General features: G+C 35.6%; 1 protein-coding gene across 6 annotated transcripts in view; it reads left to right on the top strand.

Moving 5' to 3' along the window:
• The first annotated feature begins 232 nt into the window (after positions 1-232).
• st3gal3b (ST3 beta-galactoside alpha-2,3-sialyltransferase 3b) overlaps positions 233-19,841 on the top strand; it is a 136,480-nt gene continuing 116,871 nt past the window's right edge. Inside the window, exon 1 of one of the 6 annotated variants that reach the window (XM_056473184.1) lies at positions 233-364. The gene's annotated coding sequence lies outside the window, so the exon portion shown is untranslated. Of the gene's footprint in view, positions 365-1,094; positions 1,183-1,228; positions 1,426-19,841 lie in introns of those variants that run through there. The other 5 variants (XM_056473175.1, XM_056473170.1, XM_056473192.1 and 2 more) reach the window with 5 other exon arrangements.

Below are 19,841 nucleotides of genomic sequence, written 5' to 3'. Positions count from 1 at the left end.
ATCTATACCACAGTGCAAATAAATTAAAATCAATTAGGTTAAGTAGCCTAAAACTATGGCTGTCTTTCCAGTTAAAAAAAAAAGGTCCAAAACATCTGTAGAGCTGCTCTAAACAAACGTGTAACGAAAACGCTGCCCAATTGCATATATAAAAGACAAACCGAGCTCATCATGAGCACACAATTGCAAAGATATAATGCAATAGCTGACGAGGAGAGACTGCCACGTGGGGAACAGAAAGACGAACCGCCGATGAAAAGATGCATTCATTGGCATGAAACTGCCAGATAACAGTATATATATTCAAAGCACTCATGTGACAAACACTGTTCCAAATATTTGCTGAAGGCACAACAAAAATGAGGTAGGACTATTTCAGTTTGGCGACTTGCTTGACTAAGTTTTTGCGAATCCAGTGATTCTGTTATTATAACCTATAGAAAGGCTATGCACTATTAAAGGTCATATGTCTATTTGTGAATATATATATATATATATATATATATATATATATATATATATATATATATATATATATATATATATATATATATTTTTTTTTTTTTTTTTTTTTTTTTTTTTTTTTTTTTATTCTGGTCTCGCGGCATTAATGTACAATTAGCAACATTAATCTATTATTGAAATATTTTGTTGCATACATGCAGACAAAGAAGAAGAAAAAAGGCCTTTATCTCTATTGGAATCTCTGGTTATGGTATAGTTAAACTATAGTGACCACAAATTAACATTGGTTTTGCTACACTAATCAGATGTTTAATTTTCGTAATGCTGAATGTCAGTACATTTATTAATTAGGTTATTATTATTTTTAAATGTATTAGTAACATTTCTCCTATATAAATGGTCATAAGTAGCCTATTGTATAAGTATTTTGCACTGTAGCATACAATAAGAAAAGTTATTGCTAATATTAAAACCAGGCTCCTCTCTTCTAGCTCGGTTCGGCTTTTCATAGAGAGTTCAATGAGTCGAAAGCTTTGAAAGATTCGGACTGGGTTTGTAAACTTGTTCAGTCGATTCGTTAAAAGGATTCGCTGAGACCTTGAAGCTACATCGCATTTTTGGAATGTGCAGACATCATCAGTGCGTATGATGTCCCCAAAAACGTGTTTAAAATGTCCTCTATGGAGTTTGCTTACTAGAATTTGAGACACGAATGTGGTAAGGAGCATTATTGTACACCTCCCACTTAACACGGCAAGTAGAGGGAGAGAAAGGGAGTTAGAGGAGGGGAGGGTGATTCCCAAATAAACCAACACGCAGCTTCACTCTCGCTGCTTTGAGAAGGTAACAAAGTATCCTCGTAAACTGTATCAAAAAAAGGATGGACGGTAACGGCGGAGGGCAAGAAAAATGTGGTCGATAACACTTTATCCCGAGGGTTTTGACGACTGATGTGGACAGGTAATGTAAAAGCAAACCGGTGGAAATAAGGATTTATCTTTTATGCGTTATACCGGACGGCTGTTTTTACGTTATTTTGTACTGTTCAATCTTAGCGACGAACGAACTCGGTGACGCAAACATCGCATGTTCGATTTTATGAATGTTCTTAAAGGACAATCAAACGCTGTATGCTTGTGAATGAGTTTAGCACGTCTGGACTGTGTTTGTGTGTGGCTGGCTAGCTGAATGAGCGCTTTGCTTTAGGCCCCTGAGCGCATATAATCCCTCATATTTTCCATTATGCATATTTCTGCCATATTTTAAAAACCCAGTTAGCGTTCCAGACTCGGGTTGTGTGGTGTGGTGTGGCTTGTCGAAATGTATCGGTTAGGCTATGTTGTGTTTATCTTGCGAGCAGTCTGCTGGTTTCTGTGTGAAGTAAAGGGGAGGGTAAACCGTTAGCCTGCCTGCGCTCTCAGTCTGAGAAATGCAAACATGAAGTTATCGGGACATCACCTTAACCACAGCCTTGTGTGCATACTAATAGACAGATAAAACATTATCGCACTGTTCTCGTCTGTTGCTGTTGGTGTAAGTCAGTTGTGCTTTGAAGAACGGAATAGATAGATGCAGCGGACGACCGCCATATGGATGTGGAGCATTCCAGTCGGTCAATTTTAAAACCGCCACGTTACATTAAACTAATAGGCTGATTTAAAGATGTACACTGGCTACAAGTGAAAGGAACCGGCAATTAAGTAACATTTGAAACCGTTTAGATGTCTCAGTTTTGGCTAGGTATCAGACCAAGTGAATACTTGTAAATTAATTTGTTCTGCCATGTTAAAGGGATGGTTTACCTCCACATTTGTTGTATTTTCTCTCAGGTCATGAGATTTCGATGTCTTCTTTTTTGTTGAACAATATAAAAGATTTTTAGCCAAACTGGTTTTGGTGAATCATACCAAGCAAGTCAATGTTTATCAGCATCTTGTGAGTCGAAAGACAAACAAACAAACATGCAGTCAAAACAAAATGAATTCGCATGGCATTTTATAAAGCAAAACTATTCGTATGTTCAAGAAACTAAAGACTTTAAAGCATGACTGAAACAAGCGTCCTGTTGTGTTTACCCACTGTAATGGAACAGTCGGCATATATGAGAATTTGAGCCCAAATGTGCTTCATTATGTGACAGGAAGTTCTCAGAGTCCATAGCCTACTGTTTGCCAATGCTGTGGTTTCAAGTCATTCTGCAAGTAATGTTCAATTCCTTGCACAGGGTGGTTGTTATGCTTCATAACACTTCTGTAGTCAGTAACCACAGGTAATAATTTAGTTTATCCTATGTATGGTAAAATATATTTATTTTGACTCTCAAAGTCCTGTTTGCGGCTCACTTGCAGTTTGTGAATCATTAAGGATTACAGTTTCAGCTAAAAATGTTCATTAATGTTCTACTGAAGAAAAAGTCTAAGCTGATAAATGAATGAGTGTTACTATGTGACACTATCTTGTTGTCAGATTTTTGTTGAATATGTTCATGGTTAAATGTGTTAATTTGCCTGTCGTTACTCTGCTGGGACGTCTCGAGGAACTGTCTAATTTGCTGCAATATATTTATTTGTATGCTTTCTTTGTGGTTGTGCATTTTTGTATTATACAGGTAAACATGATCTTTGTATATGTACAGTGCTCAGCATATATAAGTACACCCCTCACAAATCTATCTTTTAAATTCATATTTTTTTTAAATAAGAAGCTATACAATATTATATTTGTGCATATACATTAGATTAGTCACTACTGAAGCCAAATCTGGAGAGTATCTACAAAATAACTTATGATAATGGTCCAAAAACTAGTACACCCAAATTTATATGTGATAGAAAAATATTAAATACAACATTTTAAAAAGAGGAAAAATCAAGAGAAGCAAAAAAAAATGAAAAATGTTGAAATTTTGTAGGTTTTATTTTGCAAAATTTTGTTTGAATTTAATTGTATTATCTTTCAATTTCTAAATATGTTTGGTGACAGAAATATAATTTTAATAAATATATCTGTTTAATAAATATGTTTTGTCTAAATGCACCAAAATACATTGCCTATATTCACTGAGAAATGGATAAAAATATTCATTTTCAAAATGGGTTGTACTCAATTAACTGAGCACTGTACGTGCTTCGTTCACATGACGACAACATTTTTGGTTGCTGCATACCCCCCCCCCCCCCACCCAATTTACGAGTTCACACTTGCATATAATTAGATATATAGTTATGCGTATTTGACATGTTTTCGAAGGATCATGTGAGTGGAGTAATTATGTAAAAAAATCAGCTTTGAAATCACAGGAATAAATCAAATTTAAAATATATTCAAATAGAAATGGCTATTTTAAATGGAGAAAATAGTACTTTGGATCAAACAGATGCAGGCTTGTTCAGCAGAAGAACATTTTTATTATTTCACACTGTTCTAAAACTTTTGACCCGTAGTGTAAATTACCCCCTAGGGTATCCGTGCGGTCTTAAAAAGTCTTAATGTCTTATCTGGCCATTACACTCATACATTCACCAACAATCCATCTCAATTAAACTTTTAACTTTGTATTTAAAAATATAACTTAATTGCTTTCTTTACAGTAACTTTGTTTAAAAGTTCTCTATTTAGTTTCTGCTAATGGTACTGACCTGATCTATATTTTTTATTATTAAATTATTATTATTGTAAATGACAGCTATGTTTTGTTCTAGTCTTGGTAAGGGTTATAGGGTTTGTGAATGGATATATTTGAAAATTAATTGAAAAATATTCAAACTAAATTAATATTATTATGGTATTAAATTTTAATCATTTTTGATAGGGCAAGTGAAAATCTTTTCTAAATGGGATATTCGAAAAAAAATAAAATCCTTACCATTTACCCCTGTATAAGTCTAAAATTTCATTCATAATGGTCTTAATGTTTTAAAGTCTTAAATTTAACTGGGTGAAAGCTGTAGAAACACTGCCCCTTAATTAATTAGCTTAATTACTAAAATCAGTCAGGCCTTGTGGTAGGAAAATTATCTTATTATAAAATTGTAAGGTGCTCCTCTTAAACTTTGATAATAAAACATTATTTGTTTCCATTCACTAGATTGGTTTAGTCAGTTTAAAGTAATGTTGAGAAGAACTAGGTGTGAGGTTTAAAGTCTTAATATTATATCATGATATATGAAAAATAAATGATAATTATTATATATATGTTGATGAATATTTATATATGAAATGGAAAAAAAAAACATTTAATTGATAATTGCAGCTGGCAGGCAGCAGCAGGGTGATTGGACAATATAATAGCCTACTAACAATAAATGAGACGTTCAAAAATATTGGTAAAACTAAATTTATATGCATAAATATTTATTCAAACAAATTAATTAAATTAAAATCATCTTTATTTCTATAGCTCTTTTACAGTGTAGATTGTCAAAGCAGCTTAACATAGTTCTAGTAAATTGAAACCGTGTCCGTTTAGTTTAGTTCAGTTCAGTGTGGTTTAGTTTTTACTGCTGAAAGTCCAAACACTGAAGAGCAAATCCATCGATGCGTAGCTCCACAAGTCCCAAACCAAGCAAGCCAGTGGCGAGAAATAAAACTTCATCAATTGACGAAAGCGAAGGGAAAAAAACCTTGAGAGAAACCAGGCTCAGTTGGACACGATCATTTCTCTTCTCTCCAAGACCGAATGATTAGATGAATGACGAGTTAATACCGTTATGCTTTGATATTTCACACACATAATTATAATGTCTTCCTGAAGGTTAAAGAACATTCATAATTAATGAACAAATTAATATTCTTTAACAGATGTGTAATTCCATGAATTTTTATGTTCAATGTACTTGAATTCAAACATATTAATCACCATGAAGTTCTCATGTTGATCCATCTTTCATTCTGAAGTACACTGACAATGAAACCGAACGGAAAACAACGCCTTATATTAGTCAGATACTAGAATTTGTTACCAATTGATAGAGCATTTTAAAGCCGTGCTTCGTCAGTCGTATGTCAGCTGCTAGACAAACCAGCTGATCTTTGCGGGTTTGAAACGCTCCAGTATCCCTGTGTCTGTAGTTACACTCAAGCCCCGTATACACTAGTACGTTTTAGTTTTAAAACGGCATTTTAGAGTGGAAATGATCGGCGTCCACACTGGCAATTCACCCAGTGTTTTTGAACAACTCTGCGTCTATATTACACCGCTGAAAACTCGCATAACATGACCACACACACGTCCACACTGCCATGCACTGCAGCATATCTACCCAGATGAGAGACTGATCTATTCATCACAGATCAACCGCTGGGTCTAATCTCACTATATTTGTTAAACTTGATATTTAATTCATCTTGTTGTCTATATCTAACAACACATTCCTCGACTTTGGTCTTTTGAATCTATTACTTGTTCTCAGGTAACGTGTTTTGGCTCAAATAAATAATGTAACCGCGTACACTGATTCTGCACATTTGACTGGTTGCTTGCATTTATTTCCTATATTGTATAAACTTATTATAACTTGTACTTTTATAATGGCCATTATTGGTTATTAAAACTGATATTCAGCCAAAGAGAGGGTATGTTTCGTAATTTCTATGAAAATGAAAGGAGCCAGTAATGTAATAGGCTCCGTTTTGTTTTAAATATGCATACAGTGAAGATGATGGGCATATAAATATGTAGGTACATGACGCCTCAACATTTTTGGGGTCTGTTAAGTTGCTAATATCAAAATAAAAATAGGCAGTTCCTCATATCGTGTTTTCATTTTATTGTTAAGATGGTGAAACAACGTAGCCACGGTGATGTGAATGAGGTTAAAAAGTACACTGTTTCCTTCGAAGATTTACCCGACATGTCCTCTGGAGTTTGTTTCATAAATCAAACTTGCGAAGTCTTAACTTACAAGGATTGGATGCAGGACTGACTTGTGTGTAGGCTACTTAATATTGAGGAACAAGCCCCAATCAGAAGCATTTTCAGATGTCTCCGTTTTCCCCCATCCACACTAACATGGAGCAGCAGCGTTTTAGAATGAAAACAGCCTCTTCAGCGTTTTCAAAGCTCCATTTTCGGCGCTCAAACTCGTAGCGTAGTGTGGATGAATGGCGTAACCGTAGCAAAACTTATGCGTTTTAAAACTAAAACGTAGTGTAAACAGGGCCACAGTAAACAGTGAGTTCAGTCAACTGATGACTTTCAAGGTCAGTCACAGTCATTTCTGTTGAGCATGTGAACCCATTGGCAAATCAGTGGTGTTTAAGAACGTGCTCAACAGCGCTCAAATGTCAGCGGGAAATGGACATGTTTAAAATTTCCGTATCGATTGGTACCTAATTACAGTATAGATTTTTGATGTGCTTGGGACACCTGGTGGTCAAAACCTTTTTGCTTTAGTAACTTTACAACCAAATGTAGCGGCGCATCTTTTACAGACTGCGCATTCTGCTTAAACATCAGTGCAGAGCCACCGACAACAGCAAATCACATTGTCATTTCTTTAAAGGTACTGTTTACTAACAAGGTGATCGTGTCAAATACTGGCCTCAAATGTGTAACATGATGGTTTTGGCCATTTTTACAGGTGTAAAGACGGCTTATTTTTGAAAAATTTGTTGTGTGCACATTTAACTTAAAATGCAAGCGTTTCTGACTGTTTTCACTAGACCGTTTTTTATTTAAACGAAGCCCAAGTGGCTGACATGCTTCTTTTGCTCTTGGAGTAGGAGGTGTTTTGCTCAGACTTGAAGAGGGTTGTGTGCGCTAGGCTCCATCTCCCTCACCTGCTGAGGTGCTTTTTCTTGAGCTTTTGTTTTTGCCAACTGTGGGGCTGAAAGGGCTGCCAGAGGTGGTCGAAAAAGTATTCTATCAGATTTGCTCTAGTGTAGAACCAACTGTGGATGAATGCATTCAAACAGCCGTGCAACACAGTCTGCTCTAATAATTACTAACCGGATGGGCTGTTAGTACGTGCTGGCTACTTGGATTTAAACCTGGTTGACGGTTTAAACCATTACCATCCATTATAAATAAAACCATCCATTATATATATATATATATATATATATATATATATATATATATATATATATATATATATATATATATATATATATATATATTATATATAATGGATGCATGCATGCATGTTTAAAATGTAAAACTTTAAAAATTGTATAATTTAAAAATGTAAAAATGTAAAATTAAGCTCATCTGATGTAAAGAATAATATTTTACAGGAAGATTTTATTACTTATTATTAGTTAATGTGTTTACTTGCATGAACTAATAATCTTTTATTAATCATAGCTCAACATTTACTAATGTATTATTAAAATTCTAATTCATTTATTTAGTAAAAATATACTAACATGATTGACTTGTTTTTCTGTTATTGATTAATTAAATTGCTTTACTATTGATCAATTGCTTTAATGCAATCATTCCGTCTACCCCTTTGAAAGCGTCTCTTGCATATTTAGCCAATCATCAGTTATGTGGTTGTCCCTCTCCTACACATCCACACACACCAATCATCATCAGTTATGTGCTCCACCTCCTCCCCCAGAACACACACACACCAGAGCAGGCCAAGGGAGACTAATAGATAGATAGCCTACCCAGTTCGGTGAGCTCAATTGAAAATTATATGTCAACAATGCTGCATTTTATTGTCCGTAACGTTATTAGCATTGTAACATGAGGAATTATAATGTATTTGATTACTTATTACAGAGAACGTAATTCCATTAGTAAGTGTGTTTATTTGCCGTTACTCTGATGCTGTAAATGCACCATAAATTATCGATGTGTCATTGATAATGTAATATGCCATTTTCTTCTTCTTGATGGGTTTATTGACAGTTGACAATTACCACCACCAATTGGGGATCTTAATGCAAAAGAACATTCTCCATTAACTATTTCATGCGTGAGTTTTAAATACTCCAGCTGACCCTCCCGCATGATTTTTTTTTTCTTTTGACCGTTACTTAGATTCCATTGCATTCTAAAGGCAGCGCTTCAAGTTTATCACGTGACCCACCAGCTCCAGTGATCTATATATGTATCATATTTTGTGTCTTATTGCCCGTTTCTGTAAATATCAACAAATGTTCTGATTATATTGTGAAAATACTGATACTCCGATTCTCAAATATTTAATTGAACATATAGTTTGTGTTTTAAGCGCCTTAATAATGATCATATTATTTGTTACATGACGAGTAATAGGCACCGCCGTTGTCGCTAGAAGGGATACAGCTGCGATCGGACTGTAACGAGAAGTATTTATATTATTTATTAAATTAGTAAGGCATTAATTGTACTGAGTTTCCTCAGCTGTATCCTATCTGGACTTCACCATCTCCTGCAGCATGATTCTGACGGTAAGCATAAGATTCTGACTGTATGATAACCTTGGATAAAAAAAATCACAGTATCACGGTATTGTGATTACTGCTCTTAATTTCTTTTTAAATGTCTGAGTAAAAAAAAAACTTTTTTCCCCTTTGAAAACAATATATTTTATTTTTTGAAAGATTTATAATAGTTTGGAGCAGTAAACAAGTCAGGCTAAATAAATGAAATGAATCATTGACTTCTGCTGTCTTCATTAGCTTCAAAAACACAGATTTCTTTACAATTTAAAACAGCATGTTTAGATTTTTTTTTTTCTGCTGGAGATACTGTTGTCCTAAAAAAATGTAAATAAAAATAAAATCTAACACATACCTTGGGAACGGTAGTACAGATAATGTTGGCAGTTTTAAAAGCTTGACTTTTCCAAACCGCGGTATACCTTGAAAACGGTTATTGTCCCATGCCTAGTCAATGTAGCATAACTTTTGTGACACTAAAACAAATAATATTTTTACATTACTGTCAGGGTTGGGTTTAGGGTTGAAGTAGGGGTAGACAATAATAAAATACAATTAACGCATAATTTAATAAATAATATTATACTTCAATTCAATTCAATTCACCTTTATTTGTATAGCGCTTATACAATGTAGATTGTGTCAAAGCAGCTTCACATAAAAGGTCACAGTAAATAGGAACAGTGTAGTTCAGTTTGTAGTGTTTAAGTTCAGTTCAGTTTAGCTCAGTTCAGTGTGGTTTAATAATCACTACTGAGAGTCCAAATATTGAAGAGCAAATCCAACGATGCGCAGCTCTACAGATCCTGAACCATGCAAGCCAGTGGCGATAGCGGAGAGGGAAAAAAAAACTTCACTAAAGGCGGAAGTGAAGAAAAAAAACCTTGAGAGAAACCAGGCTCAGTTGGGCACGACCATTTTAATTTCTCCGCTGGCCAAACGTTTGTGCAGAGCTGTAGTCTCAGTGGCGGAGGCTGGAAGCTGGCCTCAGCGAAGACTCGTCTGTCTCTGTAGCGTCACAGGAATCAGTCTCATGTTCTCCACTCCTCCATGACCATCACAGTAGCTGCTCAGGATTCGGCCAGGTCCAGGATATAAAAAACCTTGGGATCATCTCATCATTGGTCTTGGATCGAGTCAGTGACTCTGCATAGTCTGAGGGCCTCGGGAAGAGTATCCCCAGGTGGAAATGGAGAATAAAGAAAATAATTAGCGTAGCTGATGTTCACAGTGTATATCAACAAGATGCATAACCTGTGTGGGAGCCCCCAAGTGGTGCACTAAGTGTATGCTTTACTGAACAGATAGGTCTTTAATCTAGTTTTGAATTGGGAGAGTGTGTCTGAGCCTCGGACGTTATCAGGAAGGCTATTCCAGAGTTTAGGAGCTATAAATGAGAAGGCTCGACCTCCTTTACTCGACTTTGCTATTCTAGGTACTACCAGGAGCCCTGACTTTTGAGACCTTAAAGAGCGAGTTGGATTGTAGCGAGACAGAAGATTGGTTAGATAAACAGGAGCTAGATTATTTAAAGCTTTATAGGTAAGAAGCAATATTTTAAATTCAATACAAAACTTAACAGGCAGCCAGTGTAAGGAGGATAAAATTGGGGTGATGTGATCAAATTTTCTAGACCTGGTAAGAACTCTGGCAGCTGCATTTTGTACTAGCTGAAGTTTGTTAATAGAGGATGCTGGGCAGCCAGCAAACAGTGCATTACAGTAGTCCAGCCTAGAAGTCATAAAAGCATGGACTAGCTTTTCTGCATCTGAGATGGATAGCATACTTCGTAACTTAGCGATATTTCTCAGATGAAAGAAAGCAGTTTTTGTGACATGGGATATATGATTTTTAAAAGTTAAATTACTGTCTAATATGACACCCAGATCTTTTATAGTAGAGCTAACGCTAACTTTGTATCCCTCTAATTGTAGGTCGAGTTGTGAGATCTGCTGTGTACAGGATTTAGGCCCAATAAGTAATAATTCTGTTTTGTCTGAGTTTAAGAGAAGATAATTGTTGGTCATCCAGTCTTTAACATCTTTAATACACTCAGTTAGCTTGGACAGATTAGACGTCTCGTCAGGTTTAGTTGAAATATATAATTGAGTATCATCTGCATAGCAGTGAAAGCTGATCCCATGTCTTCTAATAATGTCTCCCAGGGGTAGCATGTATATTGTAAACAGCAAAGGGCCTAAAACTGATCCTTGAGGCACCCCGTATTTTACTGGGCTGATTTGTGAAGGCTGTCCATTAATATTCACAAACTGGTAACGGTCAGATAAGTATGACTTAAACCATTGTAGGGCATGTCCCTGGACACCTGTAGACTTTAAGCGATTAATAAGGATACCATGGTCAATGGTGTCAAATGCCGCACTAAGATCGAGTAGAACTAATAGCGAGATGCACCCTTGGTCAGCAGCTAAGAGTAAATCGTTGGTTATTTTCACTAATGCAGTTTCTGTACTGTGATGGGCTCTGAAACCTGACTGAAACACTTCAAAAACATTGTTGGTCTGCAGAAAGGAGCATAATTGAGCAGAAACAACTTTTTCTAGTATTTTAGATATAAATGGAAGATTTGAAATAGGCCTATAATTAGCTAAGTTGCTGGGTTCCAGTTGTGGTTTCTTAATAATAGGTTTAATAACAGCTAACTTGTAAGGATTTGGAACATGGCCTAAGGATAAAGAAGAGTTGATAATGTTAAGAAGAGGTTCTCCTATAACAGGTAGCAATTCTTTCAGTAACTTTGTTGGAATTGGGTCCAATATACACGTAGCTGATTTAGAGCTATTTATAATTTTGTCTAGCTCTTCCTGTTCTATGATTTTAAAGCACTGTAGGTTATTTAGATTCAGAGACGTGTTTACTGGATCTGAAGTATAAGGCGGTGCAGAAAGTTTAATATCTCCTATTTTCTGTCTAAAGCCTTCTATTTTATCACTGAAAAAATTCATGAAGTCATCACTACTAATTTGCGGTGGAACGTTTTGTTCCAAAGATGACCGATTATTTGTTAATTTAGCAATGGTGTTAAATAAGAATCTAGGATTGTTATGATTATTTTCTATCAGTTTGCGGAGGTGCTCAGCCCTGGCAGATTTTAAAGCCCTCCTATAGCTGGACATACTGTCTTTGTATGCAATTCTAAAAACTTCTAAATTAGTTTTTTTCCATTTACGTTCCAGGGCACGGGTTGCTGTTTTGAGAGCGCGGGTTTGACTATTATACCACGGTGTAGATTTATTCTCTCTAGCCTTTTTTAGTTTGATGGGTGCCACAGTATTTAAAGTGCTAGTAAAGATGGCATCCATACTGCTGGTTACTACATCAAGGTCATTTGCGTTTGCGGGTGCATTTCGAAGTAGAGAAAGATCAGGTAAGTTATTTATAAATTCATCTTTAGTGGACGAAACAATAGTTCTACTAGGACGATATATCGGAGCGGATCTGCTAATTTCAGGTAAACACAGCTTATATAGTAAGAGGTAGTGGTCTGTAATATCATCACTTTGTGGTATAATGTCTACATCAATGACCTCAATTCCATAAGACAGAATTAGATCTAGTGTATGCTTTAGGCGATGGGTTGGACCAATAACATTTTGCTTTATTCCTAGTGAGACCAGCAAGTCCGTAAACGCGAGCCCTAATGTGTCGTTAGCGTCATCTATGTGGATGTTAAAGTCTCCTACAATTAGTATTTTATCAGTTTTAACTAGTAAGTCAGAGATAAAATCAGAAAACTCTTTTAGAAAATTGACATAGGGTCCTGGGGGTCTATATATGGTGATTAGAGCGAGAGATAACAAAGGTTTTTGCATAGTGTTTGGAAGGACAACATTAAGCGCTAGTACTTCAAAGGAGCTAAATATAAGTCCGTTTCTCTGATTAACATTAAGAATATCACTAAAGATTGACGCGACTCCACCACCACGACCAGTTTGACGAGCCTCATGTTTATATAAGAATCCTGGAGGAGTTGCCTCATTTAAACTAATATAGTCATTTTGTTTCAGCCAGGTTTCAGTGAGACAGAGTGCATTAAGATTGTTATCTGTTATTATTTCATTTATGATAAGTGCTTTAGGTGCTAGTGACCTGATGTTTAGGAGACCAAGCTTCATGAAATTTGTATTTTCACTTTTTAGTGTTTTTTCTGGTTTAATTCTTAATAGATTATTTCTGGAGCACACAGTACGTTTGTTTCTTGATCTAATAATACGAGGAACAGACACAGTCTCTATGTGGTTAGCTAGGTATGCAATACTGATATTTATTTATACTTCTTGTGAGTATCCTCACCTATGTCCAATCTGGACTTCATCGTCTACTGCAGCTTGGTGAGGTCTAGATGGGATACAGCTGAGGATACTTGCATCACTATAGATTAACTTTTGTGACACTGTAAAACAAATAATATTTTTACATAACTGTAAGGGTTGGGTTTAGGGTTGAAGTAGGGGTAGATGCTAATAAAATACATTTAATGCGTAATTTAATAAATAATATTAATACTTCTCGTTAACTTCCGTTTGCAGCTTTATCTCTTCTAGCAAACGCAGGAGAGATTCGAGCTGCTGAATGTATGTCATGTTTATTCCTTATTTTCTGGCGAAATACATGAAGGTAAGCAACTGTTTATATGGGAGAGGAATAGATAAAATGTTCTAGTTACATAAACAGTGTGTATCTTTCGTGAACAAAGCACATCGTCTAGTTAAATAATTATTATTATATTATTATTATTTGTAATTATTATTACAAATAATTATTATTGCCGTCTCTATAGACATCCGCGTGTATTTTACAAACCTTAAATGATTTGTTTTGCTTGCGGTTATGTGTATTTGAATGTCTGAAACCTAAAATAAATTTGTTTTAAAATAAGTTTTTTATTTTTTTGAAAGTGCGGATAAATTGTAATTTATGACCAGTGTTGCGCACCTCTTTCTGTGCCTCAGCGTGCTTCGTCAGATTTGAATTTTAGCAGTTAATGACTTGCACTCTTAACATTCTAATCACACCGGTGTTATTGTATGTTTCAGGAAACAGCCAAGCATGATCACACTGGTGTGATCGTACATGTGATAGGGTAAAGAAGAGAAAGATGAACATTGCTTTTTTTTAATCATCTAAAAATGTACATAGGTGTTATTGTTGGCAGTATGATTTGACACATGATCCCCAAGGAACACTTTGCTCTTCCAATATTTGTAAAAAGCACTGGTTGGAAGTATGTTTTTGTTACTATTTCCACCACCAGTTAAGAGGGGACCATAAGCAGTCAAGCACCAGAAAGTAAGAGTTTACTGCTCACTATTTTGCAAGTCATCAGAAGTCATATGATGATATAAGTCAGTAGAATGTTATTTACTGAAAATACTCCCACTGCTGTCATATGTGAAACTGTACACAAACACAAATGATACCTGAGCTGTTAATCGAGGAAAGCTATCATGGTTTCAGGAGACAAAGAGATGTTGTGAGTCGCAGGAACTACTTTTATGTCTCATTTGACAGCCGCTGGTCACAATTGACTTTCATTGTATAGGAAAAGAAGCAGTGTGTGAACTCTGCTAAGCCTATCCCTTTACAAAGAAAAAAGCAATTAAGTCCGTTTCAGAACAAAATGAAAAAATGATGACAGAATTTCAGTTATTTACTACGAGCATGAATAGACCGCTGTTTAAATATGAATTCACAAATGTGCATGTGTTCAGTCAATGAGTTGTGTGGTTTCATTTACTGCACTTACTCAAGCACGAGTGATGCTTGTGGGTTTTTTCAGCATCTGCAGTCTCATGAAGACATGAACTCATAAACCTAATCTTTTCACTTCACAAACATTAAATACTAAGACGGAATTATGGCAGTGATAAGCAGCTATTGTATTATAGAGCACACTTATGCGGACTTATAACCCTAGAGTAAACTCTAGAGATGGTTGTGTGTGAAAATCCCAGTTGATCAGCAGTTTCTGAAATACTCAGACCAGCCCGTCTGGCACCAACAACCATGCCACGTTCAAAGTCACTTAAATTACCTTTCTTCTCCATTCTGATACACTGTTTGAACAGCAGCAGATTGTCTTGACCATGTCTACATGCCTAAATGCATTGAGTTGCTGCCATGTGATTGGCTCATTAGAAGTTTGCTTTAACGAGCAGTTGAACAGGTGTACCTATTAAAGTGGCCGGTGAGTGCAAGTAAAAACATTTTATGAAATTAAGTAAAATAAATAACAAACTTATTCGGTCATCAATTAAAACATTTCCTGGGCCATAATTGTCAACATGTAGTGTTAATATATTTTATAAACAAAATATAAAATTGTTACATTAGTTTTGTTGCGTTTCTTGATTGTTATTTATTTAAAATGAGGATTTCAGAAAAATGTAAATGGAAGAAGGGACACTGTATTGGTTATTTTTTTTAATCATCTATAAGTATTCGGTGTCTGTTTTACTATAACTTGTTTGTAATATGCCATCAGCTCAGATCAAATTGAGAGTTGGGGTAAAGCAACGTTATTGTTGTAATTTTTACTTTTGGTTTAATATTTATATTACCCAAAAAGTGTGATATTTCTTTCCTTTCTCCTAAAATGTTCGCTCTATTGTTTACATTTCACATCCATCTTTTTTTATTATTATATCTTTTTGGAGCAGTAAGAGCATGTTTAATTCATCATGTGCTATCTTGTTATTATGTAATAATATTTGTAGAGAGGCATCAAATAACGTGGTAATCAGATTTACGCAGATAGACACTATATATCAAAGACAAAGTAGTTTTGCTGTTGTCAAGGCTGTTTTTAATGGTGAGGCAGTTTATGTAACACACTTATTTGGTCTGTCTTGTAGCTTTTTTCTTTGCTCTTTAATGTTATAGAAATAATATTTCTTGATATTTAGCTAGTAGTAAAAGTTCATTTAGACTTGAGTGTGTTGTGCTTTCCATGTCAGCACATAAATGTTCAGATTTGCTGTGGATAGTTAGCTGTGGAACTAATGTTAATCAGATTCACTCTTGTGAACGCATAAAAATCGCCATCCTAATTTACTCGAGTGCACGCCTCAAATTCTCGCGCCCCCTAGTGGGGCGCTCCCCACAGGTTGAAAACCCTTGCATTAGGCTGCTACTTAAATAAATGTAAATGACATGTAACCAAATACTTTGGATCATTTCATTTTTAAACATGCATGATAAAAAATATAGTTAACTTTTATTTATTTTTTTTAGATGTTTTCAGCAAAAACAGAACTTAATATTGTGAAATATTGCAACTTTAAATAACCGGTTACAACTTTAACATGTTTTAAAATGTAAGTTTATATCTTCCTGACCCCAAACTTTTAAACGAAGGCATACGTGGTCAAATAAAAATTTACAAAAGTAATTTTATATACACTAAAAGCATGCTAATTGCATGTAAAGTGTAATGTTTCCAATAACATTTGTAATCATAAAAAGTCAAAATTTGTGTAAATTGATGTTTTATCATTCAGCATAACACATAATATTAAAAAGTGAAACAGTATTTTTATTCTCACAAGTACCTTTTAAAAGTATGTCAACGATTATGTGATCATCCTAAATGTTCTAATATTGTAAACATAGTAACAACAGATGGTTACGGAATGGAAGTTGCATACTTCCATACTGTATATGCTAAAAACAGTATATGTCAGAATTTATAGAATTCGAAAAACAGTATGCGAGAAGTACCCTTATGACCTACTACATCTGAGATTCTGAAGTGCGCATCCCATGGACACTATGTTATCCCATGGTGCACAAGAGAAAATGGCTTATGTAGTACATCCGAGTTCCATTCATACTACTCCCATTCATACTGTATAAAACAGACTTTTCTGATGGTCGAGTACATTTAAATTCAAATGCAGTAACTACTGAGTAATAGTTAGTTATTTCTAAGTTAAAAGTTTAATAATTGATCCTTTAATAGTCCATCAAATGATTCTTGTTTTTAATATACTGCACCAGACAAGATTTTTTTGATATTTAAACTTGTTATAGCCTACTTAATGTCATGTTGTAAGTCATAATGATTGAACAAAAAGTATGATCATCATTATTGTTTTTGCTCATAACAAAAGAAACAGGAAGCATTTGCATTTATGTATAAAATTAAAAGTCTTATTGGCTTGTTTCTTTATTGTTTTGATTCTTGAAAACCTTTTTGTCTCTGTCTCATATTTGTATCAACTTTATTTATCGTCTGGCAAACTGACTGCTTGCTTAAGGCTGTTTGAGAATTCCCATTCCTGTTCTGGAATTGATGGACTTGATTCCAAAAATGTATTCCTCTCTGTTGCAATTTTTATGACAACAAACATCATTTGTCTGTGTCTATATAATGTGTGCACTAAGTACAAAACTTAAGTGTAGGAAACTTGTCTGAGGCATCAGTGTTTGTGTGTTGTTTGCTATTAAACATGCGGGATCAGAATGAACCAGTGAACGCAAACACCATTAACTTTAATGAAAGTTCACAAACTGCAATACACTTTCACATAGTCTATGGGCTTTATTTGGAAATTTCAGCAATTACATGTACTGTAGCTGTTAGAAATTATATGGTATTGGGCCCACGGTTCATTCGGTTCAGTTTGCTGTGGTTTCAGGGGTCTTGTGCTGTGGCACCAGCAATGTAAGGAAACGCTAGATTCATTCATGACTTAATAATAGCAATAATTAAACTTAAAGTTTATTAACTTAATAATGTTTCTGTTTAGTGCAGTCAGCTGATCTGGGTAAACTAAACTAGATCGCGCTGGTCTTCTGAAAGTAATTCCCAACTTAATCTTGATGGTAAATCTCCTCCCAAAAGGACAGCAACCTCTTTGTTTTCAAGGTTGTGAGCGATTATGTAGTTGCTGTCATGTGATGTGCGTTTGATGGGATGGACTGTACCTCGCGTTCGGTTCTTACAAATTACGAAACACGAGAACATTTGTTTTCAAGTGTAGTTGGTTAAATTTAAAGTACAGATTTCAAGCTTTATGTGGATTTATTTCTCATGTTTGTGAAGCAAGTATTTGCTGAGATTCCAGCGTGTTTGCTGACCCCCCCCAGAGTTTGCAAAACAACTGCAGAAGCCCCTCCCCTAAAGAATTGTCAGTTTATATTGATCAATGATAGGCTCTTATACCTGAAGGCGGAGCTTCATTTGCCATATTGACCATTACACTTTTCTCCATTCAAATGTATATGAATGACGTGTGTGTATTCTTTAGTCTCTGGTGCTCTTTGATTAATAGTGGCATAAATAGTTGCTGTCCCTTTAAGAAGTCATGCATGAATCAACTTTCACTTTCAAATGCAGTTTACACGAATACTGACCCAGATGACATTTCTACACACATTTCTACTCTCTATTTGGTGAGAAAATAGCAACTTGTGCATTCTCTGAGAGATGAGTGGAGTTTATTTGATGGGTCACCACTATGGCTAAAGAGAATTACTAAAGTTACTATGGCAGAGGAGGTGATGACGAATTATTTTTGTTTTTGTTTTGTTTAAACAGTCCCACTGCATGTATTTATTAACAAAATAAAATACAAAGAAACATCTCTTTTGAGTAGTGACCAACAATGCTCGACCAGTGACGTTAATGTGCTTCTTATCTGCTTTCTCACCAATGTGGAGATGCATGTAATATTGAGGCTACTGGTGGGAAGGGTGTACCTCGGTTCGCTATGAGAGTATCGCTGTTAAGCCCCTATTATGCATTAAAAAGGATCATATTTTGGTTTTGGTTTAGTTTTCTGACATGATTGCATGGTCAAAAAGCATTTATTGTCTTATAATATGCATTTATTTTTACCTATTTATCCCAATGACTTCCATATGATTAGTTTGAGATTCATTTGTTTCCAATCCCATACTTAACGCGATGCTAATCTACGCTGATTGGTCCGATGACCCAAACTATTGCGATTTGTCGACTGTGTTCAGTGCGAGACAGAGAGAACCACCCACCATGGTTTATCAACATTGTTGAAGTAGTTAGAGTGCAGAGTGTGTGTGAGCCCAATGCAGGAGTGCATTAAAGCAATGCAGTTTAACATCCAGCTTATTGCACTATTCCTAACCATAACACACATTCAGTATTAATCCACACAGTGGCAAAAGCTGAACTATTTTGAAACCTGACCACCGCACGTGTACGAACAGCTGACGGTGACCATAGCAACGACAAACGGCAGTGGATCGCGAGCTCACAAATGCATTTAAATCCGTAATCAAAGCGGCACGCTTTTAACATGGTTTTAGATGCAATATGAGAATATAAAGAGTTAACCAGAGACAGTGCAAGCCGCATGGAGCGTTTACAAGTAACAAAATACAATTAAATATATAATTTGCAAGCTAGAGAAAACAAGGAGGCAACCATTTTAATCGCACTTAAGTTACTTACACTTGTGAAATAGTGGAAGAAGCTCATCCCTGAACTGTGTACTGTAAAGTACCTGTCAAGCTCTGACAAAGTCCCATACATCAATAGTCTTTTCTGGTCCTTCCTTTAATAAATATCTGATGAATGCACCATTGTAAGCGTGTAGATTGCTGAAGCACTCATCAGAAAAATGACAGGAACACAGCACAAGGCTGAGGCTATAATGCTGAGGTATTTTTGCATAAAAAATTATCTTCAATCACTGACTCTTCACAGCCTCATCTTTGGGTAGGGAAAGTAACACTAACTTTCCCTCACACGTCAGAGCACAGCGTCTTCGCGACATGATTCAACCAGGATTTGCTACAGTGTTCATCTTCATCTTTTTCTTTCCACAGTGTTTGTGAGAGGGGCCGGGGGTTTCAATTTTCCTGGGTCTGTGTGCGCAACAACTGTGGGCGGGGCTTGAATTCTGTATCAACGCCATGCTGACATGGTTAAAGACTCGTTACCCCCACGATTCATTCGAACCACTCTTGAGTCGACTCTTTTATAGATGAAAGGG

Source organism: Danio aesculapii, chromosome 2 (assembly GCF_903798145.1).
Source record: "Danio aesculapii chromosome 2, fDanAes4.1, whole genome shotgun sequence".
Classification (NCBI taxonomy): domain Eukaryota; kingdom Metazoa; phylum Chordata; class Actinopteri; order Cypriniformes; family Danionidae; genus Danio; species Danio aesculapii.
This window is presented reverse-complemented; position numbering and strand designations above follow the sequence as displayed.